Genomic DNA, 20035 nt, shown 5'->3' with positions numbered 1-20035 from the left:
GGTTAACTACTGCACTGTAATTGTCCAGTGGCTAATTTACTCTTGGTAAGGGTAGAAGAGACTCTTTAGCTTTGATAAGCAACTCTTAGGAGAGGGACACCACTCAAAATCAAACCATTTTTCTCTAGTCTTGGGTAAAGCCATAGCCTCTGTACCATGGTCTTCCACTATCTTGTGGTAGAATTCTCTTGGTTGAGGGTACACTCGAGCACACTTTTCTATCTTACTTCCAATCCTATTTTTTTTTAGTTTTTATAGTTTATACATGGAAGATTTATTTTAATGTTACAGTTCTTAAATCATCTTATTCGAATTGTTAATTACTTTTTTTGTAGTGTTTATTCTCTCATTTCCTTTCCTCACTAGTCTAGTTTTTCCTGTTGGAGCACCCTGGCTTATAGCATCGTGCTGTTCTTACTAAGGTTGTAGCTTAGCTAATAATAATAATAATAATAATAATAATAATAACATCCTGTATGATACTCGAAATACCTAAAATGTATACGACAAACAGATCATTTAGGTCCTGTACAGCAATGTTTCCATGTCTGCTACTTTTCCCTGTTTGAGCCCTTTGGGCTTATAGCATCCTGCTTCTCCAACTAGGGTTACAGATAAGCTAATAATAATAATAATAATAATAATAATAATAATAGGATCAGAAAAACAACCCTCAAAGGTGAAAGTAACTTGACAGAAAATTGTCTTCTTGAATCCGGTCCCGGATCCCCAAGACCCCATTACGACATTTCCTCACATGTCAACACTTTGATCAGCGCAATTAGATATCAAACTCTTCAATCAATCTGTTGTCAGTTCGGGTATCACTATGTCACTTGGATATTTAGTTTTTGTTCTTTCAAATTACCTTTTCTAACTGATAGGGAAGATGGGCGAAAGAAGAGTGTGTATAGTTAGCTATTAGTTTTTGTTCTTTCAAATTACCTTTTCTAACTGATAGGAAAGATGGGCGAAAGAAGAGTGTGTATAGTTAGCTATTAGTTTTTGTTCTTTCAAATTACCTTTTCTAACTGATAGGAAAGATGGGCGAAAGAAGAGTGTGTATAGTTAGCTATTAGTTTTTGTTCTTTCAAATTACCTTTTCTAACTGATAGGAAAGATGGGCGAAAGAAGAGTGTGTATAGTTAGCTATTAGTTTTTGTTCTTTCAAATTACCTTTTCTAACTGATAGGAAAGATGGGCGAAAGAAGAGTGTGTATAGTTAGCTATTAGTTTTTGTTCTTTCAAATTACCTTTTCTAACTGATAGGAAAGATGGGCGAAAGAAGAGTGTGTATAGTTAGCTAACTAACCATTGTAAGGAATAATTTGGAACGTTAAGTATTAGCGATTGTGGTTTACCACAATTTCATTATTATAAAGTTAAATTTTTTCTTATTACAGTTCTATCTTATTTCTCTTCCTCTTGTTTTGTTAAAGTTTTTATAGTTTATATAGGAGATATTCAATTTAGTGTTGCTAGTGTTCTTAAAATATATTATTTTTCCTCATTTCCTTTACTCAATGGGCAATTTTCCCAGTTGGAGCCCCTAGGCTTAAAGCATCCTGCTTTTTCAACTAGGGTTGTAGCTTAGCAAGTAATAATAATAATAATAATAATAATAATAATAATAATAATAATAATAAAGTTAATTAAATACAACTAAGGCTTGCTTTTTTCTTTTACTTTTTGCTCTCTAGTATTCCACGCAATGGCATTAAACCTTCAGAAATAGACTTTTAGATATTATTGATAATATTAGTCATAATGTGTACGAAAAAAAATGCCATTCTAAGAAAGACAAACGGTAGTAGCCCACACTTCCAACTGACGCTGGTAAGAAATTGTTAATTGTCACTTCCAATGAACCAGCTGCTGCAAGCAATCGTGACGCTTAAGATGGAACACGATAGGTACACTACACTAGCGCACTCGATTGATAACGACGCACTCCAATCATACGTAATTAAGGCCAATGAAACCCAGTTAGTTCAAATTGCATTTCAGTGACAGCTGACGTTGAAGATCGTGCAAATTGAAAGGAAATGTGTCAAAGGCACATTACAAACAATCGTCTTTAAAAATGGGCATTTAAACGAAGGATTCAGATTCATAACAATTCTTTATAGTGTAGACAAGCCGTTAAAAAGGATGTATAAATATTGATAGATATTCACATAGATTCAACCCTTACCATCTCCTCCCCTTTCCTAACTACAAAACGATAGTTTCGGTAATTTGTGGGAAGTAGTGGTTTCCGAGTGAACTTTGGGAGTATCCTCCTCTCACTAAGGTATGACTACATCCTCTCTCCCTCCTGGCTAGTACAGTGGTAACGTGTTTGCCTAGCCTTCGATGGCAGCAGGTCGATCCCAGCCCGGGACCGTGAGTCTAAGCCGTTTACTGGGGAGGCGACTGCTGTAGTTGGGCACCAAAATGGGGGAGGGGGGTCCTTGCCTGAATGACGTTCTGGTGAGTATCTATGGTGATGAAACTGAAACCAGAAACCTAGAAACCTTTACCTCATATCCAAGAGACGGGGAGAGACCGATTAGCCATACGTCTGGCAATGCCACTGAGCGTGACAGTAAAGAAATACGTTTATAGATAAAGCCAGACACGTTGCTCTTCATTATACAGAGAAAATTATATAGGGGAGATGAAATGTATCTCCCTTATGTATGTATTTTTTTTTTTTTTTTTTTTTTTTTTTTTTTTTTTTTTGCACTATGAAGGAATGTTCTAAAGAAGTTGAACAGCAAGATGGAAGGAGGTATGGTAGAAAGCTACATAGAAGGCTCAGTCATACGGGTCGAAGGAACACTAAATATCCTCAAGTAAGCTTACAGTGGACACCACGAGGTTCACTGGTAGCATTTTACACCCTAAGGAGGGAAGGAGGGTGGATTTTACATACAAAGGGAGCGAGATAAACGTTCCTCTTCAAAATCAGTCAAATCAGGCCATCTATAGGCCTACCACTATAGTTTCAAACACTCTCCATGAGGGTTATTCAACTCTGGTCTTTTGTTTTCGAATTTTGACCTACGGACTTGGCAGGTAAAATAAGCCTGAAATGAGAGTTCTGTTGATAAGGAAATATTATCGAAGTAGGCCTACCACGATCAGATTGTTATATAACATGTTACAGATATGGTTTTCAAAGACGGCATGAAATTGTTTTAAAAAAAATAAACCACATTTCAACGTTGAAACTGAGCAATTTTACCTATTCATCTTTAAGAAAAGTAATTCCACTAATCTTTTTTTTTCAAATTGAAGATTCAAACATTAAATCTCATAAGATCCATAACCAAATTACTTACCGTGTGAAATAAATACCACTTATTTCCAATAAAATTCTATTGACAACATACTACTTGACAGGTCATAAACTATGGCTAAGCTCGCAGTATGAATATTTGAATTCATGAACGGCACTCATAATACTGCTCATGGTACGGCCATGGTCATGCTCAGGACCTACTAATCATATTTTAGGTTCTGCTACCTGACAGAATGGGCCCGCAGTCCCGGGCGTAGCGGGGTGCTAAGAATCTCCCGGCTAATAAATACTAAAGAAAAATTGAAAACAAGTAACTGGAATGTTAGAACCATGAATCAGGTTGAGAAGTTACAGCAAGTGGAGAATGAATTTGTGAAATATAGTTTGGATATCTTGGCCCTAAGTGAAACAAGTTGTATGGGGACTGGTAAGGAAACTGTAGACCAAGGCAATATATATATATATATATATATATATATATATATATATATATATATATATATACATACATATATATATATATATATATATATATATATATATATATATATATATAATATATATATATATATATATATATATATATATATATATACATATATATATATAAATATATATATAAATATAAATATAAATATAAATATATATATATATATATATATATATATATATATATATATATATATATATATATATATATATATATATATATATATATCTACTCAGGAAGATCAGCTGGAGTTAGAAGGGAAGGGGTAGGACTGATGATGACACCAAGAGCAGAAAAGACATTAACCGAGTGGAGAGCTGTAAACAGTAGATTATTACTATCAAAGTTCAAATCAAAGCAATGCAATATGAGCATTATAGTTTGCTATGCACCAACAAATGATTCCCCTGAAGAAAGGAAAGATGAATGCCATGAAGAGCTGCAGAATGTAATAGATGAGATCCCAGAAAGAGATTTGGAAATTGTAATTGGTGACGTCAATGCTAAATTTGGAAGGAATAATCAAGATATAGAGAATGTGATGGGTGTTGAGGGTCTTGATAAAGTTGCAAATGAAAACTGAGCACACCTTATATGTTTAAGTTCAAGAAACAATTTTTTTTATTGTTGGTACTCTTTTCCAGCACGGACATCCATAATTATACATGGACAATTAATGAAGAATGGTGAGAAATTAAGAACCTATATCAGTCAGTTCGTAGTGAAGTTTTGGGACAGGCAGTTACTAGGAGAAAACCATGGATATCAAATGATACTTGGGATACTATAAAAAGAAGACAAAGTGTGAAATCAACTATTGAAAGTTTTCGAGGAAGTAATGAAAATTACATGGTAGAGCATGTTAAGTATTCCAGTATTGATAGTGAGGTCAAAAGAAAAGCAAGGAATGACTGGAGAGAATATTATTCAGACAGGAAAGCAGACGAGGCTGACAAAGCTATGAATTCAGAGAGTGGCTATGATGTAAGAATAGCTCATAGAGTTATCAATTAAATCTCTACTGGGGCAAGAACGAAGAAGCTTATACCCCTCAAAAAGAGAGATGGATCTGTTATAATAACAAGATGAAGAAAGGCAACGTTGGATGGAACAATTTATTGAAGTCATGAATAGGAGATATGGAGGGGATAATTTGATTGATATACCTGAAACTGAGGAAGACCTTGATGTGCCCATGAATAAATTCAGTCAGTTTGAAGTCGAAGCCATCATTAAACAATCAAGAGATGGAAAGCCCCTGGATACAACGGAATAACTGCCAAGATGATTTTAGCCGAAAATGAAGTGACTCTCAAACTACTTACAGGATTATTTTATAGAATGTAGCATGAAGAGGCAAAACCTGATGGATGGGAGGTAGGACTGTTGGTGAAAATGGCAAAAAAAAAAAAAATAAGATTTGACTGTAATAATTACAAAGGCATCACACTCACGTCATTTGTCATTAAAATATACAGTATGCTCGTTCTAAAAAGTCTAGAGAGAAAGATTGATAAAATGCTGAGAGACGAATAAGCAGGATTTCACAAAGGTAGAAGTTGTACAGACCAAGTTTTTCATTTTAAGACATGTTGTACAGCAATGTGTAGAATATAGAAATCCACTTTTGATGGCATTTTTTGGACTATGAAAAAGCCTTTGATAGTGTGCACCGGCCAATTTTAAGGAGAGTCCTGCGTTATTATGGAGTTCCTCTTAAATATGTGAATTTGATTAAGTCTGTTCATGAGCATAGCAAGTGCAAAGTTAATGGAGTCCTATCAAATGAATTTCCAGTGAACAGTGGAATAATCCAAGGGAATGTGTTGTCAACTATGTTGTTTATCCTCTTCATGGATTATTAATTGCATAGAACACTTGGGGAGAGCAGAGAAGGATTGGACTGGATTGGAAACAGGAAATTACCGGACCTAGAGTATGCTGATGACTGTCCTTATCAGCAAAACAACAAAGGAATTGCAAAGCTTGTTTACCAGAATGCATGAAATATCACATGAGGTTGGGCTCAAGATAAATAGAGGCAAGACAAAGATGATGGGAACGGAATATGCAGTGGATGATGAAATATCATTGGAAGGAGAAAGGATTAATGAGGTGGAATCATTTAAACATTTAGAAACACGATCTCTAGCACAGGGTCTTTAGAAATGGAGTTTAATGAAAGATTACAAAAAAAAATCAGACAATGTTTAGATAGAGTAAAATTTGCAAATCAAATGACTTTAAATTACATATAAATAAAATAGGCTATATATCAGTTTAGCGAGACCGGTGTTACTGTATGGAAATGAGTCGTGGTATGACAATGAAACCATATCCAACAGATTTTGTAGACCTGAGAACAAAGACTTCAGAAGAATATTGGAAGTTAAATGGTAGGACAGAATTAGAAATTAAACTATAAGAGAGATTACTTATGTGCCATGTGTGGATGAGATTATGGCGAGGGGTAGATGGAGATGGTTTGGGCATGCTCTTCGCACTCCTCAAGAGAGATTAGTTCACCAAACTTTCAACTGGGCTCCACAAAGCACTAGAAGAGTTGGAAGACCCACATAACTCAGGTCTATGAAGCGTTAAAGCTCAAGATAAGAGACGACTGGCGAAATCTAACCGAAGCCCTTTGCGCCAATAGGCGTAGGAGGAGATGATGATGACGGTATCATAACTATGATAGGCTACTATCATGTGTCTTGAAATTCCACTTTTCACGGATTAAATCAATAGCATATATAATGATGAAATGGAAGCATATAAAGAAGAAATGAACAGTAATTTAACAAATTTGCATTGGAATGAGCACAAGAGATAGGTGGAAATGTTCCTAGACAAGATCTAGGAAAACTGACAGAAAAGACAAAACCTAAAACAGAAAATATTAGAAATGAGGGTAAAACCAAAGAGATATGAGATACAATTAGCAGAACTATCCAAAACAATAAACAAAAACACACTCAGACCAAATTTGAGGAAACACTAAAGAAAGGAAGAAGTATCAAATTGATGAAACGAAGCCTTGGGGACAGAGCGCTAACAGATGAAAATGGAAATATTATCAACATTAGAGATGGAGTGATAAACATTGCAAATTTCTATACAATCCTATACAATAATGATATAAAAAAATAACTTTGCCAATAGAAATAATGAAACACCTAAACTGGAACCAAACGTATCAGTGGGAGAATTAAAGAAAGTATTAGAAGACAGGAAAAGAGGCAAAACAGCAGGAGAAAATGGCCTAACAATTGATTTAATAATAGATGGAGGAGATTTCATAGTAGTAAAACTTGCTGAACTTTATATAAAATGCCAGCAAAAATGCTTTATACATACAGCATGGAAAAACTTTATCATTATACCAATTCACAAAAAGGGAGACAAGAATATTAAATTACCGCCCAATAAATTTAATCTCCGCAATATATGAAATATTCAAAAAGATCATATTGGGCCAAATAGAAAGACAGACTTTAATCACACAAGAGAACAGGCAGGCTTTACAAGTGGTTATTCACCAATGACCATATGTAATCAACAAGCTAATGGAAAAATCACCTGCGTATGCAAGACCACTATAATTGACATTTATAGACAATGAGAAAACCTTTGATTCTGTCAAAGGCTCAGCAGTAATGAAATCCCTTCAAAGAAAGAATGAATTTTATGTTAGAACACTAGAAGATATCTATACAGGAAGTACAGCAATCCTAAAACTACATATAGTGAACAAATTCCGATTGAGAAAGGTTAGACAGGGAGACCTCATCTCTCCTAAATTATTCACAGCAGGCCTAAATGAAATTTTTAAGAATTTACATTGGCATAATGTAGGAATTAATCTTAACAGCTTAAGATTTGCAGATGACATGAGTTGTATTAGTGAATGATTGGAGCAATTACATATGATAGAAAATTTGAATTAAGAAAGCAGAAATGTAGGACTGAAAATGAACATGAGTAAAACTAAGATTATCTTCAATAAAAATGGTGAGACAACAAATAAGCGTTATGGATGAACCTATAAAGATTGGTAATGAATATACGTATTTAGCCAGCAAGCGTTTCCCCAAGACACGAGACCGAAATTAAAAGAAGGATAAGCATGGGATGGAGAGCCTTGGGTAAACAAAATGAGATTATAAAACGTAAAATGCTACTTTCTCTAAAAGATAAGTATTTAATGAGATGGTTCTACCAGTATTAACTTAGGCATCAGAAACGTGAAGCCTTACTAAAGCATTGTAACACATGCTAGTTACAACTCAAAGAGCTATAGAAAGAATAATGATGGGAACAACAGTAAGAGACAGAAAAAGAGCAACATGGATAAGAGAGCAAACTAAAGTAGAGGATATTCTAACAACATGTAAGAAAAAGAAATGGAGATGGTCAGGACATATAATGAGAATGACAGATAGTAGTTGGACAAGAATACCAACATGGGTCACTAGAGATTGCAAAAGCAGCAGCAGATGGAAGAGAAAATGGTGGATTGACGAGCCAAGAAAGTTTGCAGGTATGAACTGTCACATAAAGATCATAAACAGACGCAAGTGGAAGGACATGTCTGAGTGGACTAGTAACGGCTGATGATGATGATGATATATACAGTATACATATGTATAAATAATATAGACATACTGAATATATATTACATATAAAATATATATGAATATAAATATTTGCTCATATATACATATCAATTGGATTACCAGATGGGTTGGGAAATTAGGTAAAACTCGCCAGGTATATCCTGAAATACTGCAATTCTTACTGGTGGCAAGATTTGCCCTTCATTTGAAGGACTGTGATAGCGTGTTAAAAACGTCCCTGTCTGGCGATCTACTGGACTGGATTTTAGACCTGCTCAAATTCTATAGTTTCTTGTAGGGTCTGCAACCTTACCATCCTTCAAATGCAGAGTCACCGGCAGCCATTGCCTGGCCCTCCATGGTCCTAGCTTCGGAGGAGATGGGGGCTTTGGCACTGATCATATATATATATATATATATATATATATATATATATATATATATATATATATATATATATATGGTTAGTCTCTAGGACAGTGTCCTGCTACGGTATTGTCAAGGTCCCTTGCCTTTGCCATTCATGTTCGACCTTTAAACCTTTAAACTAAGGTTAGATTCCAATGTAAGGTAAATATTTATTTTCATTATTAATATATATATATATATATATATATATATATATATATATATATATATATATATATATATATATATACATCCACACACACACACACACACACACACATATATATATATATATATATATATATATATATATATATATATATATATATATATATATATATATATATATGAAAGTTCCATATTCTGATTTCATCCCTCCACACTTGAACAGAAACTCCATTGTTGCAGATTTGTGTGTTCATAGTGAACTGCGCTAACAAGGTAACACATCTAATCAGACAAATAAGATCGCATCTTAATCAACTAGAATCCTAATCACGGTCCAGTAGCTCAATCATGCTCATAACATTCAAGGCAGCAATGTCCGAACAATTTCTCAAACGGAACCCATCAAAGAAATCTAATCTTTTAGAAGAGCAATTGCTACACAAGTCTTCTAACAAAATACATAAATAGGTTTTTTAATCGGTGATGACGACCTTCGATATTTTCTTATCTTGGTATCACTTTTATCTTATCTAAAAAAAAAAGAATAAATCATGGTCAGATCATCAGCGATTAGTCTAACTGGACCCAAGACTTGATAAAGTTCAAACTGATTCTAAAATACCCAATTATTATCATTACTTGCCAAGCTACAAACCTAGATGGAAAAGCAAGATGCTATAAGCCCAAGAGCTCCAACGGGAAAATAGCCCAGTAAGGAAAGTGACGTAATTAACAATCAGAATAATATATTTTAAGAATAGTAACATTAGAATAAATCTTTCAAACATAAACTATAAAAACTTGAAAAACAAAAGGAAGAGAAATAAGATAGAATAGTGTGCCAGAGTGTACCCTCAAGCAAGGGAACTCTAGCCCAAGACAGTGGAAGGCCATGGTATAGACTCGGCTATGGCACTATCCAAGAAGAGAGAACAATGGTTTGATTTTGGAGTGTTCTTCTTCTAGAAGAGCTGCTTTCCATAGCTAAAGAGTCTCTTATACTCTTACCAAGAGGAAAGTAGCCACCAAACAATTGCAGTGCAGAAACTAACCTCTTGAGCAAAGAATTGTTTGGTAATCTCAGTGTTGTAAGGTGTATGACGGCAGAAGAGAATATATAAAGAATAGACCAAACTATTTGGTAGTAGGTTAGCCAGGCCACCAGCCGCCCGTTGAGAGACTACCGCTAGAGAGTTATGGGATCCTTTGACTGGCCAGACAGTACTACATTGAATCCTTCTCTCTTGTTACGGTTCTTTCCCTTTGCTACGCATGAAAAAAATAGTCTGGCCTATTCTTTAAAGATTCTCCTCTGTCCTCTTACACCTGACAACATTGAGATTACCAAACAATTCTTCTTCACCCAAGGGGTTAACTACTGTACTGTAATTGTTCAGTGGCTACTTTCCTTTTGGCAAGGGTAGAAGAGACTCTCTAGCTATGGTAAGCAGCTCTTCTAGGAGGAGGACACTCCAAAATTAAACCACTGTTCTCTAGCCTTGAGTAGTGCCATAGCCTCTGTACCATGGTCTTCCACTGCCTTGGGTTAGAGTTCTCTTGCTTGAGGGTACACTCGGGCACACTATTCTATCTAATTTCTCTTTCTCTTGTATTGTTAAAGTATTTTTAGTTTATATAGGAATTATTTATTTTAATGTTATTACAGTCCTTAAAATATTTTATTTTTCTTTGTTTCCTTTCCTCACTGTGCTATTTTCCCTGTTGGGGCCCCTGAGCTTAAAGCATTCTGCTTTTCCAACTAGGGTTGTAGCTTAATAATAATAATAATAATAATAATAATAATAATAATAATAATAATAATAATAATAATGTGTAGGCAAAGGGAAATGAGCAGTAACCAAAGAGAAGGATCCAATGTACTATCTGGCCAGTCAAAGGACCCAAAATCTCTCTAGAGGCAGTATTTCAACGGGTGGTTGGTTGCCATCTTTTAGTGCTTGATCATCGGGTCTCACTGTAACTCAAAACCCTTACAAAAGCTGGTAAGACCAATGACTAGTATAACTTCATTCTATTTCCGTAACAAAAAAACCGTAATCTTAGTGTTCAGAATGCAGCACTAAGACAATCGTATCATTTGCATCTATAAGAGAGAGAGAGAGAGAGAGAGAGAGAGAGAGAGAGAGAGAGAGAGAGAGAGAGAGAGAGAGAGAGAGAGAGAGAGAGAGAGAGAGGAAAAAACTTCATTACTTTAAAGTGGCAACTTTCATTTTAACGCAAATGGTAACTGCAGAGAGAAGTTAAACAAACTAAATTCAAGGAGAAGCAAATGTTATTATGGTGAGAGGGGGTACACCGAAAGCAAGGTACCCGAGAGGTAGTCTACACTCGGAAATCACACTCCCCCACAAATTACCGAACCAGCAAGTTGTAATTGGGAAAAAGGACAGGGTTGAATGTGTGTGTGCGTGTACATGCCATTTCACATAACTAAGATGTAACTTTTAACTGCCCGGATACACTAGAAAACGGATGTATGTCTGGGGCAGGGAAGTCCAAATAATGTTATGTAATTGTTTGATCAGCGCAGTATGAAGTTGTAAGTGGTATGGCAACAAGATGAAGGAAAGGGAGATAGGGAGCGGAGGTAAAAGCAAGGTTAAAATTAGGGTGCGAGGATAAGTGACATAAATTACAATGAAGTTAATTAGATGTTGTTTGATAAGACCGTAAGACTCTTGTCTGCTGATTTCAGACATTCATATCTAACCTTGATTTTCATTTAGTTTGAGGAGATAAGAAAGTAGACTTAACATTCTCTGGCTTATGGACAGCAACGTCTAATTATATCAAAGATCTCTTGGTTTTAATATGTAAAAAAAACGAAAAAAAAAAGAAAAAAAAAAGAAAAAAAAACGTGATACGTCGCGCTGGTTATGCGGAGTGGAGAAATCTTTACTTCTGAGGTTATACCACTTTACAGAATGCGATGACGATGAGTGATGTAAACAATGATAATAACAGGAAGATGTAATGAAATGAGTTCTCTCAAAGGCGGTAGAATTCTATCCTTTCCCTTCATGCTACTTTAAAGAGGACGCGTCAGTAATAGTATAAGAACGTACATTAACAAAAGACCTTGCAAATGAAATCAGAGCATCAGTCCTTGCAGATGGAGCAACGAAATCCTTGCTGTAAAAAACAAGTCCTTGCAAAAACGTCAACAAGAAGCAAAGAAAGAAACAGCTTTTGGTTATTCTGCAAAACAACAACAGACCTAGTTTCGTTAGTTTGTCAGTAGTAATGGTCTACCATACTTTTATAACATAATCTACACAAGAAATCTTTAGTTGACGAAGACCGTTAAGCTCATTAAAAGACCTGCGTGACCTGTGTCTCTGGATCTTGTATAGAATAAGTAATCCATAATCTAGTATTTTTCAACGTATCCAAATTGCTGGCAACGACCCAAGATTATAACGAGAAATTTCCATGCCTTAATTCCTCTCAAGCAGATGGGGGACCTGTGCTGTCAGTGCCCATCGTAGGATGCACAGACATCATTCAAGGGCATTTACATCCTTCCTTCCACACATAGCTGCACTTATTCTATATGTCCCATACCTCCGTTTCCACTAAGTTTCTTCCACCATGTTGTCCAACCTCTTTAATTCATAGTTTAACTACTGGGGTCCCCACCGCTGGTTACACTTTGCTGAATGGTCTTACAGACCCCAACGCCAGGTCATACAGACCAAATTCATAAATTTTATACTGTGAATCAATCAAGAATAAACTCCTATGCTGAAACACTCATAACCCCAGCCACCCGTAGAGATACTACCACTATAGAGTAATGGGGTCCTTTGACTGGACTGGCCAGACTACTACATTCGATCTTTCTCTCTGGTTACGGTTCATTTTCCCTTTCCCTACACATACACCGAATAGTGTGGCATATTCTATACATACTCTCTGTCCTCATACATCTAACAACACTGAGATTACCAAACACTTCTCCTCTTAAGGAATTAATTGATGCACTGTAATTGTTCAGTGGCCACTTTCCTCTTGGTAAGGGTAGAAGAGACTCTTCAGCTATGGTAAGCAGCTCTTCTAGGAGAAGGACACTCCAAAATCAAACTATTGTTCTCTAGTCTTGGGTAGTGCCCTAGCCTCTGTACCATGGCCTTCCAGTGTCTTGGGTTAGAATTCTCTTGCTTGAAGGTGCACTCGGGCACGCTGCTCGTTTTGTTTCTCTTCCTCTTGTTTTGTTGGAGTTTTTCTAATTTATATAGGAAATATTTTTTAGTGTTGCTGTTCTTCAAATATTTCATTTGTCCTTGTTTCCGTTCCTCACTGGGCTATTTTCCATGTTGGAACCCCTGGGCTTATAGCATCCTGCTTTTCCAACTAGGGTTGTAGCTTAGCAAGTAATAAGAATAATAAAAATAACACACACACACACACACACACACACACACACACACACATATATATATATATATATATATATATATATATATATATATATATATATATATATATATATATATATATATATATAAAACGCAGCTGTTTCTAATCCACTGTAGGATAAAACCCTCAGGATTATCAATTCATGTCTAGGGTTTGGCCAGTTTTCATCACCACGCTGGCTAGTGCAGATTGAGGATGGGGGGAGATTTTCGTTCGATGGCACATAACAAACCATACTAATATGGGTTGTCACCTTTTCTGTAAAATACAGATTCGTTCTGTATTGACCAATACAGTTGATTTTTGTTCTGTATTTGGCATATGGAGATGGTCTGGTTATGTTTTTTGCACTCCCGAGGAGAGATTAGTTTACAAAACTTTCAACTGGGCTCCACAAGGCACTAGAAGAGTTGGAAGACCCAGACCTACATGGCTGAGGACTATAAAGTAGGAGAGGACGATTGGAAAAGTATTGATTTAAAAGCTCAAGATAGAGATGACTGGCAAAATCTAACTGGGGCCCTTTGTGTCCATAGGCGTAGGAGGTGATGATGACGATTTAGCTGTCTGAAAACCATTATTTTAAAATTACGTGAGCGTCTTTTTCCTTCAATCTTGCCAGACCGCAACCTTGTGCCTTTGACAATGGTTGCCTCATGCCTGCCTCCCTAACCCAGTGACCTCCTTGCCATGCTGTCTGTCCTCTCTTACATGCTGGATGGTACCAGTTTGAACAGGCTATGTTGCAAGGATAATAACCCGACACACTCCGGGAATAGGTGCTTCATTGAGCTCATTAAATCAGAGGCCTTTGTAACCTTCAATCTCGAACATAGTTGTGGTGCCTTTCTCATAACCATTGAGAAGGATAAAAGGCTTTTTGCCCCAGCAACGAATAACAAATTCTTCATGGAAGATGTAAACCTGGGAATGGCAGATTTCCATAATCTACTTTCCTGATCCTTTGATAATTTGTATGACGTTACTTTTCAAAGGCTATTTTAGTTTACCAATAGCGATACATCTCGTACTTTAATTTATGTGGGACTGAAGGAATATATATATATATATATATATATATATATATATATATATATATATATATATATATATATATATATATATATACACAAGCCTGAAAGCTTTACACGCTATCAATCATAAAAATTAAAATGCAAGAATAAAATAGTAAACAACGCGTTTTCATCTCTCTCAGTTCTATTTCCAAGAAAAATACGCCCAAGAAAAACTTTGGCCTCTTCTACAAAATATTTTCCTTGTTGACTAAAACCAAGCACATCTCTTGTTTATGTTTTCCCTAGTTCTATATATTCTACGTAACTGAATTTGAAAAATAAATAAAAAGAAAACAGAAAAGCGTTATGATTGCCGTAAAACCTCTATTCTTTTTCGAAGAATAAGCGATTTGGTTGTGTACTTACTTACATAATTATAATCTCAGACTTATTTAGCTGTAATTATATACGAATGAACATACCAAAATAAATGTTTAAATCAAAGGTAGTGAAGGGAATAAGTAATTCATCATCATACAGTAATTAAAAGAAATACAAATGTGTTAAGTTCATATAATTATCCTTGCGTAGCAATAGAAAAATAATAATACCAATTATATATAATATACATATATATATAATATAAATATACCATATACATATTATATATACACATATATGATATAAATATACCATATACATATTATATAAATATATATATATATATATATATATATATATATATATATATATATATATATATATATTTATATATATACCATATACATATTATATATATATATATATATATATATATATATATATATATATATATATATACCATATACATATATATATGCATATATAGTTACCATATATATATACAGTATATATATATATATATATATATATATATATATATATATATATATATATATAGATACCATATATATACAGTATATATATATATATATATATATATATATATATATATATATATATATATTTATATATATACCATATACATATTATATATATATATATATATATATATATATATATATATATATACCGTATACATATATATATGCATATATAGTTACCATATATATATACAGTATATATATATATATATATATATATATATATATATATATATATATATATATATATATAGATACCATATATATACAGTATATATATATATATATATATATATATATATATATATATATATATATATATATATATATATATATATATATATATATACACTACATTTGTATCAACACCGGGATTATAAACCACGTACGAGAATAAGAACACAGGAAAATCTCAACATTCCACAAAGCGAATTAAAGGAAAAACAAACAAACAGAGGTAGCACAAGAAATTGATGAAACAACACACACCAACACCAAACAAGCAACCATGCGAGATGAGTCACATGCACCGTCCCTAACTAGATTAACAGGAAACGGTTCGGTTCAAGGAAAACTTAGCCCGAGAGTGCATGTGTTGGAAAAGAAACAGTTGGGATTGAATGTCATTGATAGGAAATTGGAAAACGTTTATTATTATTATTATTATTATTATTATTATTATTATTATTATTATTATTATTATTATTATTTGCTAAGCTACAACCCTAGTTGGAAAAGCAGCTTGCTATTAGCCCAGGGGCCCCAACTGGGAAAATAGCCCAGTGAGGAGAGGAAACAAGGAAAAATAAAATACTTTAAGAACAGTAATAACATTAAAATATATATTTCCTATATAAATTATAAAAACTTTAACAAAACAAGAGGAAGAGAAATTAGATAGAATAGTGTGCCCGTGTGTACTCTCAAGCAAGAGAACTCTAGCCCAAGAGACAGTGGAAGACCATGGTACTGAGGCTATGGCACTACCCAGGACTAGAGAACAATGGTTTGATTTTGGAGTGTCCTTCTCCTAGAAGAGTTGCTTACCATAGCCAAAGAGTCTCTTCTACCCATACCAAGAGTTAAGTTCCCACTGAATAATTACATTGCAATAGTTAACCCCTTGGGTGAAGAATTGTTTGGTGTATGGGGACAGAGGAGAATATGTAAAGAATAGGCCAGACTATTCGGTGTATGTGTAGGTAAAGGGAAAGTGAACCGTAACCAGAGACAAGGATCCAATATAGTACTGTCTGGCCAGTCAAAGGACCCCCTAGCTCTCTAGTGGTGGTATTTCAATGGGTGGCTGGTGCCCTGGCCAAACTACAGATATTTGTATTCTGTGTCATATTTGTTTCGAAGAAAAACGGTGAATTTCGACAGAAATTATCCTTTCTTTCGCTGGACTCAATATGTTATTATTATTATTATTATTAGCGAATTTACAACCCTAGTTAGAAGAGCAGGATGCTACAAGCCCAAGTGCTCCAACAGAGAAAATTAGGCCAACGAGGAAAGGAAACAGGGAAATGAGTCAACTACATGAGAAGTTATGAAAAATTAAAATTAAATATTTCAAGAACAATAACATATACTTAGCAGTACATACGGGTTGGAAATCCCTACCGTCCGGTTATTCTGCCGCACGGTTATTTCCCGCATCGTGTGAAGGGCCTCATTTAATCAAACTGATTCCTAAACCACACGGTTGCAACCGCACGGTTTCAAACCGCTCGCGTGGAGCGGGCTTAAAATACATCTTTCATAAAACAAATATAAAAATAGAATTATGTCACCCAGTTCAACATAAAAACTTTCGCTGCAAGTTTGAACTTTTGAAGTATTCTAGATGTGACTAAATTGTCGAATTTCAGAAGCTTGAATTTGGGGCAAATCTTTTCTACGAGAGTAGGTAGTTTTATATAAGTTTCACTTTTCGTTCGTAGTTTATATGCTACTTCTGTATTCAGCAATATAATATATCTTGACATACGTGAGAATAATTATTTTTAAAAAGTTTACTCTTTACGTATCTTTCATTTCCCCACTAGGCCTACTTTCCCCGTTGAGCTCATGTATTTGTAGATTAACTTGTATAATGATAATAATAATAATAATAATAATAATAATATCCAGATGAATGAATGTGATTTGAACCTTTATTTTCACTGAATCGACCTTCTATTCGACATTTAATTGTTGAAAAAAAAAAAAAAAAAAAAACCGGACACGTAAAACGAACTTGGCAAGAAAGATTACGAATATAATCAACCAAAAATATGAAGATGTTGGAACTTCCTTTATAATACTGAATTCACCTCACTCCCTAGGGCATTGTCTTGCTTACTAAGGCAATGTCACTGTCCTTTGCCTCTGACATTCATGAGCAACCTTTAAACCTTTAAATATGATTAGGTTATGTTAGGCTTTATACAAAGCACCCGTTGACTTACTCAGTATTATGGGGATACTGATTACCAAGACATATATTAATTATTGTGCTATTGTTTTCAAGGTTTGATTATTTTTCATTTTAAGAACTGAAAATAATCGCTTATGCATAAACTATCCATCAGAGTACGTATGCATATTGCTCTAATTTTCCATTAAAAATAAGCGAAATGAAGGTAAAATTTGCGGAACCATTAAAATCAGCGTTAGCCCATATATGCATAATATTACTATTATTATTACTTTCATATATAAACTATAAACACTTAAAAATAACAAGAGGAAGATAAAAAAGATGGAATATTGTGCTCCTGTCTACCCCAAGACATTGAAAAACCAAGGAACAAAGGCTATGGCACTATCCAAGACCAGAGAACAATAATTTGATTTTGGAGTATCCTTCTCCTAGAAGAGCTGCTTACCATAGCTAAAGAGTCTCTTCTACCCTTAGCAAAAGGAAAGTAGCTTAGTGGCCACTGAACAATTACAATGCAGTAGTTAACCCCTTGGATGAAGAAGAACTGTTTGGTAATATCAGTGTTGTCAGGTGGACGAGGACAGAGGAGAATTTGTAAAGAATAGGCCAGACTATTCGGTGTATGTGTAGGCAAAGTGAAAGTGAACCGTAGTAATGTCTGGCCAGTCAAAGGACCCCATAACTCTCTAGCGGTGGTATCTTAACGGGTGGCTGGTGCCCTGACCAACCTACTACCTATACCCATGCACGATATCCCCACTCAGTAAGGATATATATATATATATATATATATATATATATATATATATATATGTATATATATATATATATATATATATATATATATATATATATATATATATATATATATATATATATATGGCTGGTATGTAAGACATTGCCTCTGCCACTCACGAATAACATTTGAACCTTCAATTTGATTCAGTGCCATTGTGGGTAGGTTACCACTAACCTTACCCTCAGTGGTGACTCCCCCTATACAAAGAGGGACCCTAAATTGAGAGAGAGAGAGAGAGAGAGAGAGAGAGAGAGAGAGAGAGAGAGAGAGAGAGAGAGAGAGAGAGAGTGAGTTGCAGTTGTAAATGCTAAGCTGAGATGAGTCAAGAAGGAAGTTGTGATTGATGTGAGTGCAGGTTGAAGGACGTTATGGTATATGGATTGCTAACCTTCAATTGGGAAGGGATTTGATGCTACATTGGGCTGGTAAGTGGCAAAGCATAAACGGGTGCTAGAGATGTTAAGTTGAATATATACATACATATACTCCACCTGTACTCCTCCTAATATCTGGATTCTCCCCAAGGGGGAATCAATTAAAAAATAATAGCGTCTGATCGGCCGGGGAATCGAACCCGGACTCAGGCAACTGAGGTTCCATTGACTTAGTCAGTCAACACAAAGAATATGAAAAACACGTCTAAATGGGATAAATTATAATTAAACTTTCATACATATATTATGTGTATACGTGTATATATATATATATATGTATATATATATATATATATATATATATATATATATATATATATATATATATATATATATATATATATACATATGTGTGTATGCAGATATGTATTTAAATCTATATTTGTACAGGCATATATATATATATATATATATATATATATATATATATATATATATATATATATACATACATATATATACACTACACACACGCATATATATATATATATATATATATATATATATATATATATATATATATATATTATCATCTCCTACGCCTTCTGACGCAAAGGGCCTCAGTTAAGCTACTTTGAGCTTTTAAATCAACATTTCTCTATTCGTCTCCTACTTCAAGCTTCACAGTCCTCAGCTATATAGGCCTTGGTCTTCCAACTCTTATAGTGCCTTGTGGAACCCAGTTGAATGTTTTGTGAACTAATCTTTCTTGGGGAAACGAAGAGCATGCCCAAAACATCTCCATCTACCCCTCACCATGATCTCATCCACATATGGCATTCGAGTAATCTCTCTTATAGTTTCATTTCTAATCATGTCCAGCCTTCTAAATCCAAGTATTCTTCTGAGTAGCTTTCTTCTCAAATCTACAATATCTGTTGAATATTGTTTCATTGTCATACCATAACCGTGTCCATACAGTAACACCGATCTCACTAAACTAATGTATAGTCTGATTTTTTCATGAAATTTCAGGCGATTTGATTTCCAAATTTTACTTAATAATAATAATAATAATAATAATAAT

General features: G+C 34.4%; 1 protein-coding gene across 2 annotated transcripts in view; it reads right to left on the bottom strand.

The window, feature by feature from the left end:
• The window catches only part of LOC137623822 (heme-binding protein 2-like), a 95599-nt gene that overhangs the window by 69916 nt on the left and 5648 nt on the right, over positions 1–20035 (bottom strand). The gene's annotated exons all lie outside the window — the stretch shown is intronic.

Source organism: Palaemon carinicauda, chromosome 30 (assembly GCF_036898095.1).
Source record: "Palaemon carinicauda isolate YSFRI2023 chromosome 30, ASM3689809v2, whole genome shotgun sequence".
Taxonomy (NCBI): domain Eukaryota; kingdom Metazoa; phylum Arthropoda; class Malacostraca; order Decapoda; family Palaemonidae; genus Palaemon; species Palaemon carinicauda.
Note: the sequence above shows the minus strand (reverse complement) of the source record. Positions and strands in the feature narration are given on the sequence as shown.